Source organism: Cucurbita pepo, chromosome 12 (genome assembly GCF_057944985.1).
Source record: "Cucurbita pepo subsp. pepo isolate OVF chromosome 12, ASM5794498v1, whole genome shotgun sequence".
Taxonomy (NCBI): Eukaryota; Viridiplantae; Streptophyta; class Magnoliopsida; order Cucurbitales; family Cucurbitaceae; genus Cucurbita; species Cucurbita pepo.
The window spans coordinates 9,419,339-9,442,866 of record NC_141809.1 but is presented as its reverse complement, the minus strand read 5'-3'; the positions used below and the strand labels follow the sequence as shown (position 1 = coordinate 9,442,866).

Genomic DNA, 23,528 nt, shown 5'->3' with positions numbered 1-23,528 from the left:
TTAAGGTTGTCTATTATTTTGAAGTTCTATGGCAATGAACAATTCATCCACAACATAAGGAGAGGAGCATATCTTGGGGCTCTGTCTTCCTGAAATGATGGGTTTCACATTCGCCCATTGGGAGAAAATTGGACCTTTTATTCCATTGTAAGTGAGGTCAATGTTGCTTACTTTTACATTGTCACATGGTAAGTGACGGTTGCAAATAAGTTTGATTGCCAGTGGAGTTGCAGAACTTCCTCTAATGTTCTTGAAGCTCACTGTACTAATCTTAATTTTTTAAGGAATCTGAAAATTAAAATGAGACAACAAATGGTTTATTTGTGAAGTTATAATGAAAAAATGAATCAAAAGGTTTGAGAATGCGGCAGGATTCCATGGCCAATACTCTTGGTCTATTAGAATAGGGTTGCTAACATTGACCATTATAATGTCCAAAAAGTGCATATTGGTGGCGGTGCCGCTAGCAGCAGAAGCTGCTCACGTTTTGATCCTGACACCATTAGTGGTGTTAACTAACGTGCAGTACTTTACGGTGACACCTTCAATAGGTTCTTCGTTGGTGTATCTTCCAAGACTTCCGATGCTTATTCCATGTCCTGGCCCGCATGTCACGTTGGTGACTTCAATTAGTTTGCTTCCATCTCCAAGAGAAATGCAATCATCTCCAGTTGCAATTTTGGACTTTGTGATTGTGATCTTATTTGATCGACCGATGTGTATTCCTTCAGTGTTGGGACTATTTGCTGGTGCAACTATATTGATATTATGGAACGTGAGGTTGTTGCAGCCGAGGACGTTGATATGGAAGTTCTTGCTATCAAGTGATGTTATTCCCTTAACGACTGAATTGGTGATGAAGTTGAACCTCAAACTCTAAACATTTTGTATAATCAAATAATATTTTGTGAGGCTCGGTAATGAAGCTAAAAATTTTGACAGAACCCAATGAAATTGAAAACTCAAAAAAGTTTCACTTTTTCACTTGATTGTTTAAAGATTATCCCTAAGAAAAAGAAGAACACTTACCAAATTATAAATGTCAGAACATTAGAGAAGACATGTAAGAGGCCCTTTCAAAAACAACAAGATGCATGAGATTGAGAAGGAAAGCTAAAGGCATATTACTTACAACAGGGAGTTTGGGCACAATTTATGCTTTGTGGCAATCATTCCTTTTCCAAGCTGCCTTTCCTTGGCCATCAAAAACTCCTTCAATGTCAATCTATCAACACCGGCAAAAGTGATCCAATTATCTCCCTGAACACTTTTTGGTGCGTGCAATGTTCCTCCAAGTTGAAAGTCAATTGGGCTATTACAAGGTCCTTTAAATATCCCTCTCGGAATAAAAATTGCACTAGAACGGTTCGACGCGCATGCATCCTTCCATGCATTTGCTAAAGCCTACATTTCACAAGTAACAAAAGTTATAGCAAACAACTGCTCAACTCAACTAGTGATAATATTGATGTTCATATTGTATATTTACCTTCGTGATGTCAGTACCAGACACTATGTTACCATATCTTTTCAAAGGAAAAACAATATCGGCACTAGATTGAGCATCGACAGTAAAAGATAACAGTAGTAACATCAAAATTGTAGCAGCCAAGAAACTCGATTGGATTGTACTCATGCTGCCTTTGCTTTCTTTTATTTTTTATGTATATTCTTTGAGAACCCGTGAGAGACAATGATATTTCGTTTTAGATTTGGAACTTTTTATGTGTCTAATACAAATTGAAACTTAGGAATCAAGTTGGGATGAAACTAAAAGAAGTTATGGATCCACCTTCCTCCCTAATTAATTGTTCAGAAAATGCAGAGTTCTTTGATAATGTTGAACTATGTTTAGGACATTACTATTCTCACTTATTGTTGATGAAAATTTTATTTTTTTAATGACCATACATGGATTTGTGTTTGTTTGTGAACTTTTAATATCTTTTATCTAAGATTATTTCGAACAATTATAAATTTAGATGAATAAAAAATATATATATATGTTTTAACAACCCAACCCGGTTGGGTTGTGAAAATTAATGGGTTGGATTGGGTCTAACAAACCCAAACTTTTGGATTGGTCCAAAAAATTTATGCAACCCATCGTAACTTGACGTACCATGAATGAAGAACCAAGGTCCTCAAACTTAGAATCCAAGAACCCCTAGACGTTCCACAATACAACATAATCATGACTCAGACTACATCAGTCGAAACATAATAAGCCTTGGATGTTGGTTTTTCAGACTATATTGCTTTGAATGTAAAAAGCCATGGATGCATGTTTAGATTACGTCGTTTGAAATGTATGAAGCCTTGAGCATAGATTATGAGACTATGTCGCTTGAAATGTATGAAATTTTTGGCATAGATTTTCAAACTGCATCGCTCATGAAGCCTTGGGCACATGTTTCATACTATACTTCTTGAAACATAATAACCCTAGGGTGTAGGTTTCTGATTGTATAACAAGAAACACATGGAGCTTTGGATGCAGGTTCAAACTACATCGCTTGTAACGCATGAAACCTTAGACGTAGGTTCAAACTATGTCGTATGGAACACATGAAGTCTTAGACACAAGTTGTTAGATTCATGCCTTGTACCGTAAATCCTAGGGGGTGTTTGAGGGAACTAAACGAGAATGAGAAGAAGAACAAGAACAATAACAAAAACAAGAACCAAGGATAAGAATCAAGAACAAGGCCAAAGACGAACTCGCAAAAACCGGGTTGTACCATCTTGACAATTTTCCCTTTCCCTTGGTCTTGCCTACTAGTGGTATGTTGTACATGTCATATTTTCTGATGTTAGGATGTTTGATGTGTGATATGTTATCTAACGACTTATGTTATGATATGAGTTATATACTATGATATAATTATGTTATGTTGTGAAATTGCGTTAAGATATCAATGTTGAATGATGCATGAACCTCCACATGTCACGCAACGTAGATTTGTCCAATATACTTATGCATGTCTCATAGGAACGTTATGTCAAGTAAAGAATAAGAGTATGATTTGCACCCTAAGTATATTTCATGATTTGAAACTACGAGACTTCGTGCATTTTGTATGTCACATGCGTCGAGACATTTTCCTGTTATGATTAGTACGGGCACATAGACTATGATATTATGCACGTTATGATATTATGCGGGCTCCTTTCTCTATGACTTTCAACCATGTATGCGGGCACTAGCCCATAATAAGACCTAAAGAGCACGTAGACGAGCGCATCTGGTAGATCCATGTGAATGTACGCATGGTGGTGGAATCTGAAATTTGTTTGGGTTTGACTTTGACGTATGATTCTGCTATAGACGGCTGATCTGGAGACTAGAGATCACATCAAATTTCAAATCTTTGAATTTTGGGACCCACTTTCTCGATTTTGTCGCCATTCACTCAAGCTATTTCATCAACCTCCGTCTCTTAAGATCAGTTCAAATTATACTCATTTTAATCAATTGTGTAGCGCCATTGCTGCACCCATCACACTTCCTCCCGTTCTCAATTCAAATATCAATTATTTTGGCATCAAATATATATTTTTTGAAATATATTGAACCCACCTTTCATTTATATTATTTTTATTTAATTTTATAATCATTATTTTAATAATTTATTCATTTTTTAGAATAATTCTTTTTTAAAAAACTATTTACAAGGTAATTTTCTTTTAAATATATATTCAAATTTAGTTGTAAATTATATCAAAATAAATAAATAGATGTTCTAGCTACTAGCATTTTACTTTTGAATAAATAATCCGAATCAATCCAATCCAAAAAAATTATAGATGGGGATGGGTTGGGTTGGGTTAGACTTATTATTTTGGGCTTAAAAAATGTCTGACCATGACAATGACTAGTTTAAGTGGGAGAGAATGTCACAACCCAACAATGTTTGTGCACCCAAGTATGTCATCGAGGACGATGACTAGTTTAAGTGGGGGAGAATGTCACAACCTAACTATGAAGAGAGTAGGTTGTGACCCTCACGTTGCGACAACATAAGCGGTGACCCTCAAGTTGGAGAGTGTCTGTCAATCACACCGAACTTGTCTTTCAAAAAATCGAACTGACGTTTTCCCAAATTTTTAGTGAAAATATCTGCCAATTGCATTTTAGTCGAAACATAACATGGTTTGATGATTCCAGCTTGTAATTTTTCTCGAACTATATGACAATCTATTTCTATGTGTTTCGTACATTCATGAAAAACTAGATTGGCTGCAATGTGTAATGCTGCTTGATTATCACAATACAATAATGCTGGTTCGGACAGTGAAACTTTAAAGTCTTGAAGAATGTATCTTAACCAAGTTAACTCTAAACAAGTAATTGCCATCACTCGACACTCGGCTTCTGCTGATGATCTGGACACATTGGTTTGTTTTTTAGACTTCTAAGGAATAATTGAATCTCCAAGAAAAATGCAGAACCTAGAAATTGATCGTCTGAAAGTTCGACAACCGCCTCAGTCTGAATCGCAATATGCTTTTAATCTTAAGTTTTTTTTCAGATGGTAGTACAAGTCCTTGACCAGGAATACCTTTGATGTATCTCAGAACTCGAAGAGCTGCCTTCCAATGTGGTTTTCTTGGTTCATGCATAAATTGACTAAGCACACGAACTGAATACACTATGTCAGGCCTAGTAACGGATAAATGTATTAATCTGCCAATTAACCGTCTGTATTTACTTGGATCATTCAACTTCTCCCCTTCTGTTAAAGAAAATTTCAGATTATGCTCCATAGGAAATCTTCATGGATGTGCTCCGGTAAGACCCGTGTCTTGAAAAATGTCTAAAGCATTCTTCCTTTGAGAGTTTTTTTTTTTCTAGACTTAGAAAATTCAATGCCTATAATATATTTCAAATTCCCTATATCATTGATAAGGAATTTCTCGAGTAAACTAGTCTAAACAAATGGGTTGAAGACGACGGGTGAGGCTTGTCTATGACACCTGCTCTAGAGTCTGCTCCCAATCTCGATTAGCTCCTTATTACCTGAAAAAAAATGCAAAATAAGGAAGGAGTACAAGACTCAGCAAGTAGCCTACTGGGCATTGGCCAAACCCAACGAAGTACTAGCTTTGCGGCCACAAACATTCGTATTTATGACTACATTGGTTAGAGAATATTTTCAACCTAAAAGTTTTAGAAATATGACATTTTAATCATTTGTGTACGCCATTGCTGCACCCATCACACTCCCTCCAATTCTCAATTCAAATATCAAATATTTTGGCATCAAATATATACTTTTTCAAATATATTGATCCCACATTTCATTTATATTATTTTTATTTAATTTTATAATCATTATTTTAATAATTTATTATCTAACTATTTTTTACAATTATTTTTTTTTAAAAACTATTTAGAAGGTAATTTTTTAAAATATATATTCAAATTTAGTTGTAAATCATATCAAAATGAATTAATAGATGTTCTACCGACTAACATTTTACTTTTGAATAAATAATCCGAATCAATTCAATCCAAAAAAATTACGGATAGATGGGGATGGGTTGGGTTGGGTTGGACTTATTATTTTGGGTTTAAAAAATGTCTCACCGTGACAATGACTAGTTTAAGTGGGAGAGAATGTCAAAACCCAACAATGTTTGTGCACCCTGTTAGGATCGCACAACAACGCACACGCTCGATCTAGATGAACACAAAGAATGGGATAGAGAAAAGTGCAAGGAGAAGTCTGTCTAAAAGGATTTTTTTTTAAATTGATATCTTCACGTATGTACAGTAAGAGAGAATAACAGAGAATAGAAAGTACATCTCAAAGCTCTACCGGACCGGATATATATATATAGTTCAATTTACTATATATAGCTTTACCAGATTTAACCATCTACTATATATAGCTATTTACTATATATAACTTTACCCAATTTAACCATCTACTATATATAGCTATTTACCATATATAGCTTTATCAAATATAAATTTACCCGATATAACCGTTGACCAAGCTATAAATAAGCATCAAGCTTCATAACCTAACAATTCTCCCACTTGGAGACTAATATAGTCAACCAAGAATTTCATTCTCAAACAACCATGAACATCTTCATGGTCTTCATGGCACCATATCAATTGGGGCTTTGCACAACCTCAATATTCCAACATCTTACACATTTTGTCGACATGTTTGCTGGATTCTTTGCACCCTCTATCTTCTCCAAACACATCACCATCTTTCACTAACCTGCAAGTGAAATGGTATCGTCTTCTGTGTTTTCTCTTGAAATGATAGACCGGGTTCCTTCACCAAATGTTTGACACTCTGACTATCTTTGTAAAGAATATCTTCGTGCTACTTCTTCCCCATTCTTCTAGATAGTCAGTCATCCATATCGTCTTCTTTCCAGCTTCAACTATTGCCACGTACTCAGCCTCAGTACAACACATTTTTGAAGCCTAGACGTCTCATCATCCATGGCTTGCTCCCACTTGGTTGTATCCTCCAAGTGTAGGGCCTCATCAAAGGGTTGTGGTTCCCTTTCATCAGCAACAGATAGTGTAATGAAGGTACATGCATATCTGGTACTCTGATAGTACAGGATGATCTTCTCAACACCAGTTCAGGTGTCACTTGCTCCACTGCTAATTCCTCCGCAACAACCTCAAGAGTTTGTTGAGTATCTGGTACAAGATCACTTGGTGATTTTCTCCGCAACTCAACCTCAACTCCCACTTGCTTTGTTGTCTTGGAACCTTGCTCCACATCTGGTTCCTCAGCAGTAGTCTCAGGAGTTTCTTGAGTATCTGCTACAACATCACTAGGTGAGTTTCCCTGCAACTCAAGCTCAACTCCCACTTGTTTCGTAGTCTTGGAACCTTGCTCCACATCTGGTTCCATTTCCAACCGCACTTTCTTCAATTCTCCGGCGGTCCTTGTGAAGCTACCTCGTTTCTGCTTGCTCATAACGTAGTTCTCACAACGACCCACATCAACAGATTTCAGACCTTCTAAAACTTTTTTCGCAGCCAACCTCTTCATTCCTTTCGCTCTCATAGGTTCAAGTCTATTGTGCCGTAGACTTGAATTTGAAGCACTCTCAGCAACAACAGCTATGTTCATACACCCTGCAGTGGTGTATATGGTTCCAGATTTTGAGCCACGTGCTACCACCGTAGCACCCTTCATAATCTTCCACGAATCCTTCCATAACTTTATTGCATAACCTGTGCTATCCAACTGACCAATAAAGATCAGGTTTCTTTTGAGAGCAGGAATATATCTGACATCCTTTAATGTCCACTGAGTTCCTGCCGGAGTTTTTATGCAGACATCTCCTTTTCCTTTAATCTCCAAATCTTTGTTGTCGGCAAGATACACCTTCTCGAAATTTCCAGAATTGAAATTCCGGAACAACTCTTTATTTTGAGACGAATGAAAAGATGCACCTGAATCCAAAATCCAGGATTCAATCGAATTGTCCGTGCTGAGGATTAGAGCATCCCCAATGTCTTCTGCTAAATTTATAGAATCATCATCATCTCCAGATTTGTGATTCTACTTCCTCTTTGGTCTTGTACAACCTGTCCGAAAGTGATCTTTTTCTCCACAATTCCAACACGTTACGTTACGTATGGTCTATTTGAAAATTTTCTCGGTTCTTTGATTTTATTCGCCCTTTGTTTGAGCCTTTCGGTTTACTTCTTCCCCTTTGATCAACACTGAGAGCATTGCCTGATGAATCTCCAGTTTCTCGTTTGCGAATACTTTCGCTGAGAACTACATCTCGAATTTCACAAAACTTCAGTTTATCTGATCCTTGGGACTGCTAATTGCAGCAACAATAGTATCCAATGACTCGGGTAAGAATGACATCAAAATCAACGCTTTAATTTCATCTTCGAAATTAATTCCACCGAACTCAGTTGACTTATGATCATATTGAATTCATTTATAGGATCAGCAACACGTCCACCTTCAGACATATGTAGATTGAACAATCTATGCATCAAATACACCTTGTTCATAGCCGACGATTTTTCGTACATATTCGACAGCGCCTTCATCAGATCTAACGTTGTCTTCTCCTTGATAATGTTGAACGCCACGTTTCTGGATAGCGTCAACCGGATCATCCCTAAGGCTTGTTGATCCTTGAGCTTCCACTATTCCGTGGTCATGGTATCCGGCTTCACCCCCAACAGAGGTTCGTGAAGATCTTTCTAGTACAGATAATCTTCAATCTGCATCTTCAAGAAACCAAAATCGGATCCATCGAACTTCTCAATTCCAATCTTTGAACTTTCCATCTTCATAGATCGTGGTGAATTTCGCCTAGCTATGATACCAGTTGTTAGGATCACACAACAACGCACACGCTCGATCTAGATGAACACAAAGAATGGGATAGAGAAAAGTGCAAGGAGAAGTCTGGCTAAAATGATATTTTTTTTATTGATGACTTCACGTATGTACAGTAAGAGAGAATTACAGAGAATAGAAAGTACATCTCAAAGCTCTACCGGACGGGATATATATATAGTTCAATTTACTATATATAGTTTTACCAGATTTAACCATCTACTATATATAGCTATTTACTATATATAACTTTACCTGATTTAACCATCTACTATATATAGCTATTTACCATATATAGCTTTACCGGATATAACTTTACCAAATATAAATTTACAGGATATAACCGTTGATAAAGCAATAAATAAGCATCAGGCTCCATAACCTAACACACCCAAGTATGTCATCGAGGACGATGACTAGTTTAAGTGGGGGAGAATGTCACAACCTAACTATGAAGAGAGTAGGTTGTGACCCTCACGTTGCGACAAGAGAAGCAGTGACCCTCAAGTTGGAGAGTGTTTGTCAATCACACCGAACTTGTCTTTCAAAAAAATCGAACTGACATCTTCCCAAAGTATTAGTGAAAATATCTACAAATTGCATTTTAGTCGAAACGTAACATGGTTTCATGATTCCAGCTTGTAATTTTTCTCGAACTATATGACAATCAATTTCTATGTGTTTCGTACGTTCATGAAAAACTTGATTGGCTGCTATGTGCAATGCTGCTTGATTATCACAATACAATAATGCTGGTTCGGACAGTACAACTTTCAAGTCTTGAAGAACGTATCTTAACCAAGTTAACTCTAAACAAGTATTTGCCATCACTCGACACTTGGCTTCTGCTGATGATCTGGACACATTGGTTTGTTTTTTAGACTTTCAAGGAATAATTGAATTTCCAAGGAAAATGCAGAACCCAGAAATTGATCGTCTGGAAGTTCGACAACCGCCCCAGTCTGAATTGCAATATGCTTGTAATCTTAAGTTGTTTTCAGATGGTAGTACAAGTTCTTGACCAGGAGTACCTTTGATGTATCTCAGAACTCGAAGAGCTGCCTCCCAGTGTGGTTTTCTTGGTTCATGCATAAATTGACTAAGCACACGAACTGAATACACTATGTCAGGTCTAGCAACGGATAAATATGTTAATCTGCCAATCAATCGTCTGTATTTACTTGGATCATTCAACTTCTCCTCTTCTGTTAAAGAAAGTTTCATATTTTGCTCCATAGGAAATCTTTCTGGACGTGCTCCTGATAGACCTGTGTCTTGAAAGATGTCTAGAGCCTACTTCCTTTGGGAGATAAAAATTTATTTTCTAGACCTAGAAAATTCAATGCTTAGAAAATATTTCAAATTCCCTAAATCTTTGATAAGGAATTTCTCGAGTAAACTAGTCTTGAGATGTTGAATTTCTTTGAGACCGAGTATGATTACGTTCCAAGGCTGCAATTTTATCATTCATAGCCTGCTGCCATAATGGATCGCCAACTGCCTCATCATAGGTTTTAGGTTCTGTCTGGGCTGTAATAAGAGCTAGAAAACCACGTTGAGTAGGAGAAAAACGAGAGAATGAAAAGTAATCATGAACGGGATACCTGGTGCCAGTGTTGGGACTTGAGCTAGAGGTTAAATGATTGTCTCCAGAAGACATCTCATTATCATTATAACAAGTTGGAGGCTGTTTTGTACGAGTAAAACGTCGGAGTGGAACTGATGTATCAAGTGGGATAAGATTATAATTAGTGGGTGAATCTAGAGAAGGAATAGAAGGCGGAGGAGACGACGAAGTAGTAGGTGAAGGAATAGAGAGGACTAGAATGGATGTTTGAGTAGGATGAATCGTGAAGTGGTAAAATGGGAGTTCAAGGAGCTAATGTCAAAGTTTGTGAAGCTGATGAAAAAGGAAAATCATTGTCACAAAATTTAACATCACGACCAATAAAAAAAATTTAGATTTCATGTCATACAATTTATAACCTTTGTGACCACAAGGATATCCTACAAAAACAGAAGGAATTGCACGAGGTTCAAATATTTGCTTAGAGTGTGTACTACAGTTGTATAACACTTACAGCCAAAAACTTTAAGATGGTGAAATGTAGGTGGTCGTTTGTAGAGTGCTTCAACGGGTGTCTTGTTAGATAACAATAGTGATGGTGTTCTATTTATAAGATAAACAGCAGTTAAAATGGTGTTCTATGTAGAGTGCATCTAACTTTAACTCGGTCTGATATTTCTTCTGCAGTTGGGGTTATGAGTCGTTACATGCAAAGTCCAAAGAAGCCTCATTTGGATGCAGCTCAACGGATCTTGAGATATGTCAAAGGTGTTGGGTTTTATATCCTAAAACTCATAGTTTGTAAACAAAAACATATTCTATTTTCAATAAAGTTATTATTGTTGTTTATTCAGTAAAGATTGTTAGTGAATAAAGTGAACGTTACGATCATTAATCTAAATCCAATAAACTAAGAACACTCTAGCTATAGTATGATTACTTGAACTATATGTCGAGACATAAGAGTGGATCAAGTTCAAATATATAGTCAAAATGATCTATAGTATAAGGATAAGGCTGAGTACTTTATTCTGGGGACACTATGGATTCGGCCCACTTTTGTATATGATATAAACAATGTGATCACTAAATTGTACATGTGGAGACATGTGAGTGGGGGCATCTTATGCAATGAGTATTGCATAAGATCAGGCCATGAAGAAAACCACTCTCACATTATAATGTCGTTTACTGTTGAGACGGATTTTCTTTTCATTCAATAACCTAGGTAACTCGGTTTTAATCCTGAGCTAACCATGAACTCCTGTTTATTCGGAATTATCCTTAGATTTGCATGGGTGAGAGTGGCTCTAGTTTGCCGACTCAATAGGCCTCCCATTTCAGGGGTAAGACTGGGTGAATGGCTGGGGACGTGGGGTGCAAGATGGAATTCACTCCTACCCACTTTTAGGGATAGAAGAGAGGTAGTTCCTGTTAGGTTATGGAGTCTGCTCCCTGTATTTATAGCTTGGTAAACGGCTATATCCGGTAAAGCTATATATGGTAAATAGCTATATATAATAGATGATTAAATCTGGTAAAGCTATATATAGTAAATTGAACTATATATATATCCCGTCCGGTAGAGCTTTGAAAATGTACTTTCTATTCTCTGTAATTCTCTCTTACTGTACATACGTAAAGTCATCAATAGAAAAATTCTTTTAGCCAGAGTTCTCCTTGCACTTTTCTCTATCCTGTTCTTTGTGTTCATCTAGATCGAGCGTGTGCGTTGTTGTGCGATCCTAACACATGGTATCAGAGTCATGCCCTAAACATAACCATGTCAATAGAATCCTCAAATATCGAACAAAGAATTGTGAGCCTCGAAAGTGTAGTCAAATGTGACTAAAGTGTCGAACAAATGGTGTACTTTGTTCGAGGGCTCCAGAGAATGGAGTCGGGCCTCGATTAAGGGGAGGTTATTCGAGAGCTCTATAAGCCTCTGGAGAGGCTTATAGTGTACTTTGTTCGAGGGGAGGATTGTAGAGGATTATTGGGATTGAGTCCCACATTGGTTAATTTAGTGGAAGATCATGGGTTTATAATTGAGGAATACTATCTCCATTGGGATGAGGGCTTTTGGGGAAGCCCAAAGCAAAGCCGTGAGAGCTTATGCTCAAAGTGGACAATATCATACCATTGGGTAGAGTCGTGATTCCTAGCAGTTCCCTTAAGCACTGACTTCAAGTCTTGAACAAGGGGCCCCACCCTCTCATTGGCCTGAGAGGGATTCGGTTTACTGGTTGGACCACAAACCAATTGTTCATTAGAGAATCAGTGAGACATAAGGAACAAGAAGTAACTTCAGGGGTAAAATGGTAAATTGACCCAGCTCTAGTTACGAACAACCTGTGAAGGATCGACTTACAAATCATGGTTATATCAAATGGACAGAAATATAGGGAGTGCAACTACTAGGCTATAGTGGAGTGTCCTAGTAGTTAACAAATGTTGGTTAACCAGGTTAATGAGTTTAACCGGTTAATCTTGGATCGTTGGAGCCCATGATCAATAGGTCCATTAGGTCCCTCTGCTAGCTCATATCGGACTAAACCATAGAACAGTGTGACGAGAACTACTAGGCTATAGTGGAGTGTTCTAGTAGTTAACAAATATTGGTTAACCAGGTTAATGAGTTTAACCGGTTAATCTTGGATCGTTGGAGCCCATGATCAATAGGTCCATTAGGTCCCTCTGCTAGCTCATATCGGACTAAACCATAGAACAGTGTAACGAGTGAGTTCGAAGTGTTCGAATTCAAATTAGGAAATATGCGCTACATATATACGATATATTTAACCGCATTTTTGTTTTATTTACGAATTAAACAAAAAGAGAGAATCTGAGATATTTAAATAAGATTTAAATATCTTATTCAATTAAGTGTCGGAATTGATTGGGATTGACATTTGAATTAATATTAAATATTAATTAAATAGTTTAATTAATCATTTAATGTTACTTTAATTTGAAATTAATTATTCAAATTAATTGTTGAATTAAAATGAAGAATGTCAAAATGTTGACTTCATTTAATGGAAAAATTCATGTTAGTGGAATTTTGAGGTGTCAAAATTTGGTTTAACCAAACTTGCATGCTTGCCAAATAAACCCCACAAGTTTGAGTGGAATTTTGAGTGTCAAAATTTGGTGATCTCAAATTTACATGAACATTCAAACATGACTCTTTAAATAGAGTGATCATGGTACATGGAAGGTCTTCTTCTTCTTTGTGAAAAACCTTGAGAAAAACCTCTCACAAACACTCTCTTCATATATACAAAATCCCTCCCAAGTTTTGTCACTCACCAAATTCCACAATTCCGTTCTAAGGTAGGAGGATAGTGGAGAAGACACTAGTGGTGGTTCGAAACCGGTTCGTGAGGAAAAAGGAGTTTGAATTACAAAAGATTAGTATTCAAACTCATTAAGTTTTAATACTTATGAACATGCTAGTTATTTACTATAATTGATGTTCTAAAAGTGCCTAAGATCCAAATTGCTTCCGCATGTGTTATATTAACACCATCAAAAGGTACAATCGACTATGGTCTTTTGTACAAAAGAAACAAAGACTGCAAGCTAGTTGGATAATGGGATGCTGACTATGCATGAGACCACGATACTCAGAGGTCAACAACTAGGTATGCGTTCAAGTTTGGTTCGGGAACAATTTCTTGGTGTAGCAAGAGACAACCAACAGTATCATTATCAACTACATAAGCAAAGTATAAAGTAGCGGCTGGAGCAGTTCAGGAAAGTACATGGCTGAAACTCTTGATGGAAGATTTGCAACAAAAAATTGAGTATCCAATATCACTTCATTGCGACAACCAATCTACAATTCGCCTAGCAGAAAATTGCTAGATCAAAGCATGTGGAGGTGCAGTACCATTTCATTAGAGAGAAGGTCCTAAAGGAAGAAATCGAGATGTAGCAGATCAAGACAAATGACCAAGTGGCAGACTTGTTTACAAAAGAGCCGAATACGGGCAAACATGAGATTTTTCTCTGTCAGCTTAACATGGTACGATGATTGAGGACTAGTGCCGAGGGGGAGTGTTAAAATATCATCACTGGCTCAATAGAGTCAAACCCAATAATTGTACGAGCCCATTGTATATTTATTTTAGTAGAGATTTTAGGAAAGATACTAGATATTTTAGGAAAGAGATCTCGATATTTTAGGAAAAAGATTTACATTTGTTAGGTGTAGATTGCGTAGGGTATAGTACAAATACCCCTCGACCCTACCTAGTTTTTCATCCCAAGAAATCCCAAGCATAATAAAGTATTAGTATTCTACAAAGTGTCTTGTATTCTCTTCTCGATTGGTCTTAATAAAGAGTGCGAGTGTTTCCCACAGAGAGTTGTGTTCAACATGCGGTACGCTTCCAATTCATCCCAGAGTGCTTTGACCTTGGTGAAATATGCTGAGAGTGCCATGGTTCCCTGTGACATCATTGCCATCGACTTTTGTATCTGAAAAATTGCTGGAGCATTCTTTTGTGAGAATTGATCGTGAAGATCAACCCACACTTGATGAGCTGTCTTGGCGTGAATAATTCCATCAGCGATATCTACTTCAAATGAATGAGTTAACCAAGATATTATCCTATTGTTGCACTGATTCTAGAGTTCAAATTCGGTTGAATTTGCATCTTGAGACGGTTCTCCAATAGTGCCATCAATGAAGCCAATTTTCTTTTTGGCAATAAGAGCATGCATAACTGATTTACACAAGGATTGGTAATTTGTTCCATTTAATTTGATTGGAACAAGTGAATATCCTAGCTCATCAGAGTGATGATTATAATAAGGATGTGTTATGTCAACATTCAAAATTCTGAAGCTGGATTTGAACTTATTCTGCCATAAAGAAAATTATGATATTTAAGAACACCAAGATCAGGGCTTTGATACAATGTTAAGAATGAGAAACTCAATTGGGATCGAAAGTGCAATCATCATTAATATTCACAACGTTTAAATAGGATACAAGCTACCGACTAATACCTAAATATAAGAAAAAATATAAACCAACTAAATCTTGAGACTAAAATAAAATATACTACTAATCAAATCATAAAGGAAAAAATATTAACTGATTACGAATATCTAAGACATATTTCAAAACTAATTATTATAATATATTCTCTCAATATTATATGTTAATAAGTTCTTATCATGATATTTCCTGACGATCTTGGTCCTTGGATTCTAAAACCTTGGTTATCTTTTAAGGGCTTTAGTGCTATGGTTCTTGATCCATATTCTAGTCCGTGATCTTTCTCTTGTCCTTGGTACTTTCTAAGTTCTTGTTCAGTTCTTGGTTCTTTCTCCAACACACTGCCCCGAAGATTTACGGTATCAGATATGAACCTGACATCCCGTGTCCAAGGCTTCATGCGTTCCAAGCGACACAGTCTTAACCCCACACCTCAGGGCTTGCCCTTCTACATGCTCTAAAAACCTATGTCCAAGGCTTCATGCTTTTCAAGTAACATAGTGTGAAAACCTGCATCCAAGGCTTCTTACGTAACAAACAATGTAGTCTAATTCTGCATCAAGGGCTTGCCCTATGATACAGTCTTAATACCGATGCACAAGGCTTCATGCGTTCCAAGCAGCATAATCTGAATACCTACGCTCAAGGCTTCATGCGTTCCAAGAAGCGTAGTCTGAAATCCTGCACCCATTGCTTGCCCTATGTTACAACATGAATACCTATGCCCAAGACTTCATGCATTCCAAGCGGCATAATCTGAATACTTACAGCGTATTTTGAGTCAAGAACATGTTGTACCGTGGGAGGTCTTATGATTTTTTTCTTGATTTTTTGAGTTTTAGGACCTTGGTCCCCTTATCATTGAGTGGTACCTAGCATTCTTCTTGCTTTGGTAGTCGTAGAGCTTGTATGGTATTGTTCTTGGTTCTTAATCTTGTAAGTTTCCAATGTTTATAATTCATTGAGGCATAAGTTGTAACATGCATCCGTAAACATATGAATCCATTGTAATAACAAGCATGAGTTGTTCTACAAGGTCATAGATTCATAATGAATTCCTTAGAGGGTTCAAGAAGGGTCTTGAGTCTTGAGGTGTTTCCTTTAGGTGTTTCTTTGGTCCTAACTTGCTTTAGGTTCCAAGCTTGCTCTAATAAACTTGAACTCTTGAGCATACCTTGTTGTCCTTAGGAATAGGCCTTATAAGAAGTAGCAAGTCATTTGGAGGACATAGACCTTGAATTTAAATAAGTAGTCCTAGGGGCATTTTGGTCATTTTACCCCTTATTCTTGGCTTTGCTACTTAACGTGTTCCAATGGCTTTCAAACTTCTCCACATCATCAAACATCACATGATAAGGTCTACCACGGAATTTAATAGCATTTGGAGGTCCTTTAGGTCATGAACCGTAGGTAGACATCCTTAGGGGCAATATGGTCATTTTGCACCATTTCCTTGTTTACCCACCTATCCTTATCCAATGACCACAAAATTTCATATATAACCTCCACATGCAATAATATGCTCAGCATTAAAATTTCATAAGCAGTGAACTTCATCTAGTTTGTTATTTTAATGTTACTTCAATCCCGAGCAATTTGATCGGTTCAGTGCTTTGACTCATGGTTCTTTGAGTTTTTCTTTCATATATCCTTAATCCACACTTGGTTTAGGAATCATGTGGAAATCCAAGCGATTCGAACAAGTTTTACTTATGGCTACCTTTGACTTTTATTCGATCAAAAAGTGTAGAAAGGTCAACATATGGCTACCTTTGACTTTTATTGGTCCAAGTTTTACCTTTGACTTTCATTGGTCGTTGGAAAGATCACCATTTTTTCTTATCATATTCCTCATGGTTTGCCTTTGTTAGCTCTATATACACCTCTCATGGGATAAATTTCTTCACAAAATGTTTAGATGAAGTTTCAAGGAAGAAGTATGGGCCAATTTTATACCTTGTCTTGGTTTGTAGCTTGATTCCAAAGTTTGCCGCAAAACATGTTTCTCGTCTTTTTTCGGGACAGCCGATTCTAGAGCTTTTCATTGTCCAATTCCTTCACGAAACTCGTTGGAGATCCCATATGGAATGTGTAGGAGTTGGTAGGATGGAAAATGATTAACCACAACCCTCGAATTTAGAAGAATTTTATACCTTGTCGTGGTCTGTAGCAAGTCATTTTCCTTTCCCATCTTTGTCCAACCGCCTTAACTTCTTAAAATTACTTCTAACCCTCTAGAAATGACTTGCTTAAGACTCTTGTCCTTGCTTGCTTGATCCTCTTAATTTCAAGTCCTTGAATCCTTTGGATCTTACATGTGGCGCTTGTTATTTTTGGAGCTAATTTCCTTTATTTTTTTGGGGTGTTATATCATATCTCATCACTTGGCTCCCCAAATCGTATTTATCAATCACAGTTTTATACATGATCCCAAGATGAATTGGTTAACTCTTTACTAGTCTCTATGTCGTACATCTAAGTATCATGAATACATTATCCTAAGATGAATTGGTCCTCTCTTTCTTATAACATTTTCCATACTACACCAAACATAATTATTTCATTCATAAGCATCGACTTAAACCAAACCATCACGAAGAGATCATGATCAGCTACATAGGGTTCATTTGAAATAGTTCTTACTTTCTTTCATTAAATGACAGAACAATTTGATAACTATTTGACAAACTCCGTTTATTGTTCTTTATAATCCAAAATGGATTAGAAATTTTGGAAACTCCTCGTTCTCAATTTGTTTAAAAAAATAATGACCCTTTAAATTGTTATTTTACCATCTACGATCAAGTTGCGAAATGCCTTCTTAGGGTAAGTCCGTATTTCCCTCCTCTAATGTCATTTCTCAAGGAAAATGTATATATTATTACCTTATGACATGATGTAAAGTGCCTTTTGTATCATATGTTTGTTTTATCATTTCCTTACAATCGACTATGGTCTTTTGTACAAAAGAAAAAAAGGCTGCAAGCTAGTTGGATAATGTGATGCTGACTATGCATGTTACCACGATACTCGGAGGTCAACCACTGGGTATGTGTTCAAGTCTGGTTCGGGAACAATTTCTTTGTGTAGCAAGAGACAACCAACAGTATCATTGTCAACTACAGAAGCAAAGTATAGAGTAGCGGCTGGAGCAGTTCAGGAAAGTACATGGCTGAAACTCTTGTTGGAAGATTTGCACCAAAAAATTGAGTATCCAATACCACTTCAGTGCGACAACCAATCTACGATTTAACCTAGCAGAAAATTGCTAGATCAAAGCATGTGGAGGTGCAGTACCATTTCATTAGAGAGAAGGTCCTAAAGGAAGAAATTGAGATGTAGCAGATCAAGACAGATGACCAAGTGGCAGACTTGTTTACAAAAGAGCCGAATACGGGCAAACATGAGATTTTTCTCTATCAGCTTAACATGGTACGACAATTGAGAACTAGTGCTGAGGGGGAGTGTTAAAATATCATCACTGGCCCAATAGAGATTACCTATTGCTATGAATTGAGATGTTTTTCTCTGAGAATTTGATGCATGATCTTTGAGTAAAATTGAAGGTTGAAATTTGGTAGATAGTTTTAAGATCTACCTTTGGAATAGTCCAATTTTGGAGTTGATCTTCGATTCTGGCAATCTGATATTCTTGATTGACACTATTTGAGATGGTGAGATTTTCTCCCCTTCTATGCTCATTTGAACTTTCTTCTTCTTCAGCAGAACATTTGAGGTGATTTGATTTTCTGAGTTTTCTCAGAAATTCGTTCATAAGATGAAGAGCAGAATTGAATAAACCATGAGTGCTCGTAATTTTGATACCAAATGACATTGAACCATGCCATCTAATAGTCTCTGTATGAGTAAGAATGAGGAACAAAAGGTTTTCTTCTCCGTGTATGGATCTTGATTCCAATACGTCGGGTTTATGACTCTGAAATTTTTTAATTTTGCATACGCGATTTTTGAAGGATCATCGCGACTCGGAATATGAGTAATTTCAACGGACTTTGTGTCGACTAGAATGAATTCATAAAACCTTCTGGTTTTATGAAGATCTTCTGGGATATAAAAGAATCTCGATGGATAGGCTTTTTTTAACGACTTCGCCGATTTTTGGGTCGTCGTATTCTGGTTCTACCAGAGCTTCTGGTATAGACACAGATTTTTGAAAATAGGTCCTGATTTTAGGAACTGGAGAAAATTAAACGGGAACAACCGCGTCCGAGTAGGTTGAGGGGATAGAAGGTCCCTTTGAAGTGGAAGAGACAGTAGGTCTCGATGGAGTAATGGCAGATGGCTGTGTTGAAGAGGCAGAAGGCCTTGTCAGAGTGATAACCTGGTCACCAAGGTGAAACCAACATCCATTGCATAGCTATCAGACGTCATTGGAGTAGGTGTGCTTGAATAAGCATTGGGCTTCTTCCCTTTTTCGATCACTTTCTTTCCGGTCATTACTGGAGAAGGAGATTGGTTAGGGAGAATTTTTCTTTGAGAGTAAGAACTCTCTTGAGAGGTAATCTGCCAAGGGGTTTTCGACCCCTTTTATAGGCAAAATTTGGAAGTCGAAGCAAGATAAAATGACTTGCCATCTAGCAAAAATTTGTTTAGACACAAGATTCTTGACATCTTTTTCTAAAACAAATTTAGATGCCCTTGAATCTGTTTTGATAACAAGGCTTTTGTTAATTAAATCACTTTGCAATTTTTGTACACAAAGTACTATTGAAAGTATTTCTTTCTTTACTGTTGAGTAATTTTTTTGAGTAGAATTCCATATTCCCGAATGGAAACGAACAATGGATTCTTTCTTGTCAAGGGACTGTTTCAGGATTCCTCCATATCCAATATCAGATGCGTCGGTCTCCACTATTAAACTAGCCCTTGGGTTTATCAGCGATAAACACGGAATTGACTTCACAAGGGATTTGATTTTTTTGGACTGTTTTGGTGTGTTCTTCAGTCCAAGGCTTTGGATTCTTTTTTAGCCTTTCAAAAAGTGGCTTGCAAATGGGTCTGATCTTTTGAAGGAAATCAAACACATAATTGAGACATCTCAAAAATCTTTGTAGTTGGGTTTTATCTGTAATTTGGTCCGGAAAGTTTGAGGCAAACTTAATGGACCTTTGAATGGGTTTAATTAAAACCCAAATGAATTTCAAATCCAAGAAAACGGATTTTTGTTTGAAAAAGTTTAATTTTTGTTTTAGACACAACTAAACCGTTTCTTTTGACTGTCGTAAAAAATGTTTGAAGATGCTTAAAGTGTTGATCGATGTTTTGAGAAAAAATTAGAACATCGTCAATATAAACAATTGAAAAGTCTTGAAAATGATTGAAAATATCATTCATAATCTTTTGAAATTCGGATGGAGCATTTATTAGCCCAAATGGCATAACGTTCCATTCGTATTGTCCGAAAGGGACATTGAAAGCCGTTTTGTACTTGTCTTTTTTTGAAATCTGGATTTGCCAAAATCCTGATTTCATATCAAATTTTGAAAATACTTTTGCATTTGAAATTCTTTGCATTAAATCTGATTTATTTGGAATCGGATATCTAATCCATTCAAAAACCTTATTTAAGGGTTTGTAGTTTATTACCAGTCGCGGGACTCCACGTTCCTTCTCTATCTGGTTGTTGACGTAAAAAGCCGCACATGACCAGGGGCTCTTTGACGGTCTAATAAGACCCTTCTGCAAAAGATCATTGATTTCTGCTTTGCAGAATGTTAGTAATTCTCTATTCATTTGAATAGATCGGGCCTTCGTAGGAATATTTTTCTCCTCGAAGTTTTTGACATAAGGAAGATCAACTATGTGTTGCTTCCTATTCCAAAAGGCATTAGGATAGTTGAACAAATCTCCCTTTCTATTTGAGTTTGTAAAGTTTTGATTTTAGACTCGACAGTCTTATTCTGAATTTATTCTTCTTGATTCTAACCCTTTTTTAAGTTATTTTAAAAGGATATAATTGAGTAATGAAAGGAGTACCTAAGATTAACTCTTGTCCTAAGTCCTTTACTAAAAGGAAGGAATTTACGAAGCAAATTCCATCATTGCAAACATGAACATTTGATAGTTTGTAATTAATTTTGAGTTTGTTGTTGTTTGCACCTCTAAGACCCTCAATAGTTTTTTCAAAATACTTTGTAGGTATTACGCCTTCTTGAATGCAATTTTGATCGACTCCAATATCTATGAGAGCCTTTAGTGTGATTTTGAAATCATAAATTTTTAAGGTAACGAGAGCGTACCATTTTTTATATTCAGAAGTGGTGATGGCTCCAACGAAGGAATTTTGAAAATCTTCTTCGTCCAGGTTCGGTTGCGCCGTTTCCCTTTGTTCGGGCAGCCTTTTCTGAAGATTGAGAATTTATTGATGAAGCATATAAGATTCTGACCTAGTTTCAGATCTTAACGCCTGTACTTCTTGTTTGAGATTATTAATCTCTCTTTGTAGATCTTGAGTATTGAGTTCTCTCGGTTTTTCAAATCTTTGGAGAACTGATTGGAGTCTGTAGGGATTTCTTTCTTCCTTTTCAGGTGGCTTAGAGATTGTCATGGCATCTCTAAGTCGTTGAGCAATTTTCTGTTGAATTTCTGGATCTTGAACTTTTTCTACTACTTCGAGTAGAATTTCTCGATCCTTTGTAAGGACATTTATGCATCCTTCGCACGTCCTTTTTCCTTCTTGTTCTGATTCGTATTCTGTGCTAGAATATGAATCGGATTCTTCTTGGAGTTCGAGGATTTCTCCCTCGCTGGATTGTTCTGAGTCGGTTAGAGCTAGTCATAGTAGCTGATTTTTCAACTCTTGATCTATCTCCAACTCATTGATCTTTCCTATGATCGGACACTTATTAGCATAATGTCCTTCTTCTCGACATTTGAAGCAAGTTTGCCTTTTCTTTCCTTTATGTGGTTTTGTAGGAGTATACTTCCTTCTTGAATACGTTGGCTTTTGGGATTGCACGGGTTTATTCTGATACTTTTCTCTAGGCCTGTATGAATTATAAGGTTTTGGATGCGTCTTAACCTTCTTTCTTCTAGAGGTTGAGGGAGCTTCTATCCCCTTGCATCCATATTGATCACAAAATCTTCCAAGCTCTTTTCTGTTTGATATCGAAGAATTGAGCTTGTTTTGAATTTTTGACTCATTACAAAGTCTGAGTCCTTCTTCTATGATGAAGGATGCTATGGATCCGTATGACAAAGTTTGCAATGGAATTGTTCCATTATACTTTGTCTTAAGACCATCTTTGATCCTCCTTGAGAAGTGTTTTGGTAGTCCATTGGCAAAATTCTCTTTCCAGAATAACGAACTATCTTTTCTAATAAGAACTTTGTTGAAATACATGTCTTTGTACCACCTGAAATCTCCTAAGGTAGGGCATTTCAGATTCATGAGTATCTCGGCGGATCTCTCCTGATATTTCAGAGGGTCGCCAACGAAGAATTCTATGAGGGTATAAATGAGGGTGTTGACAGCATCCTCTACCCTTTCATGTTGTACTTCGGTCCTAGTTGATGGACCTTCTTCTTTGATGATTTGAGTAGTTGGCCTAACGACATAGTGGTTTAATATCTGTTGGCGAGTTGCTTCATCGAGATATTTGTCCCACCAGTCTTTGAGTTACCCGGTAAATCCGGTTACTAAAACTTGAGCTATCTGATGGTCGAATTTATGGCCCTGTAATTTATACGCACCTGCGGCCATCATCATTTCATTGACAACATTCATTATCAGATAGTCAGACAATCCATCGATATTCCATTCATAGATTGCTAGACCATCGTAATGAGCTTGAGTTTGTAGTGTCTTTTCTTTGAATTGGATATCCGGAAAAGACGGTTGAGGATACCAGTTTTTTTGATTACTGGTATTATTTTGACTCCTCCTAGAGATTCTTTCAATTTGATTGTAGATAGGTTCTTCTACCTCATTTGCAATCTCGTCTTCGGATTCTTGGTTCTCGCCGTCATTGTTAACGACATTGACAGATGAATCTTGAGGCGTTATGGCGGGATTTAGTATCCTGTCCAATTTTTCCTCTATCTTGGCTATTGCAGCCTCTATCTTGGCCATTTCGAGATTTGCCGGTCTGAGTATTGGTATTGACTCATCAACCTTTGGTACAGAGATGCTTGCCTGTTCCTGCAGAGTACCTAATTTCTTCGAGATTTTTCCCTCGATACTCTCAAGTTGAGTAGCGATCGTGGATAAAATCTTATATGAGTAATTGTTTTGATGTTTGATATTTTTGATGTCCTTTAGGGTCGGATTACCCTTTTCTAGTCCTTCTGAAATATTTTTGAAAGGACTAGCTTTGACTTTTTCTCCGTAGTAGTTGTCGAATTCAACTTCTTCCAACGGAGGATGTTTCGAATATACCTCGCCTCTTTTGGTAGTCTTCCAACTCCTCTGAGTCAAGGTGCATACCGGCAAAATATTCTCTTCAAACCATTCGAAGAATTGTATATTTTCTTCGATGGCTTCCATATGAGAATACCACTGAGCTCTTAATTCATTTCGCTCAGCCTCTTTGTAGGTTTGGAACAAGGCATTTCTTTTTGAAGAGTTGGTGGTTGA

The 23,528-nt window shown here is 37.0% G+C and overlaps 1 pseudogene; it reads right to left on the bottom strand.

The window, feature by feature from the left end:
* On the bottom strand, window positions 1-23,024 carry LOC147789980 (exopolygalacturonase-like; annotated as a pseudogene).
* Between the last annotated feature and the right edge of the window lie 504 nt (window positions 23,025-23,528).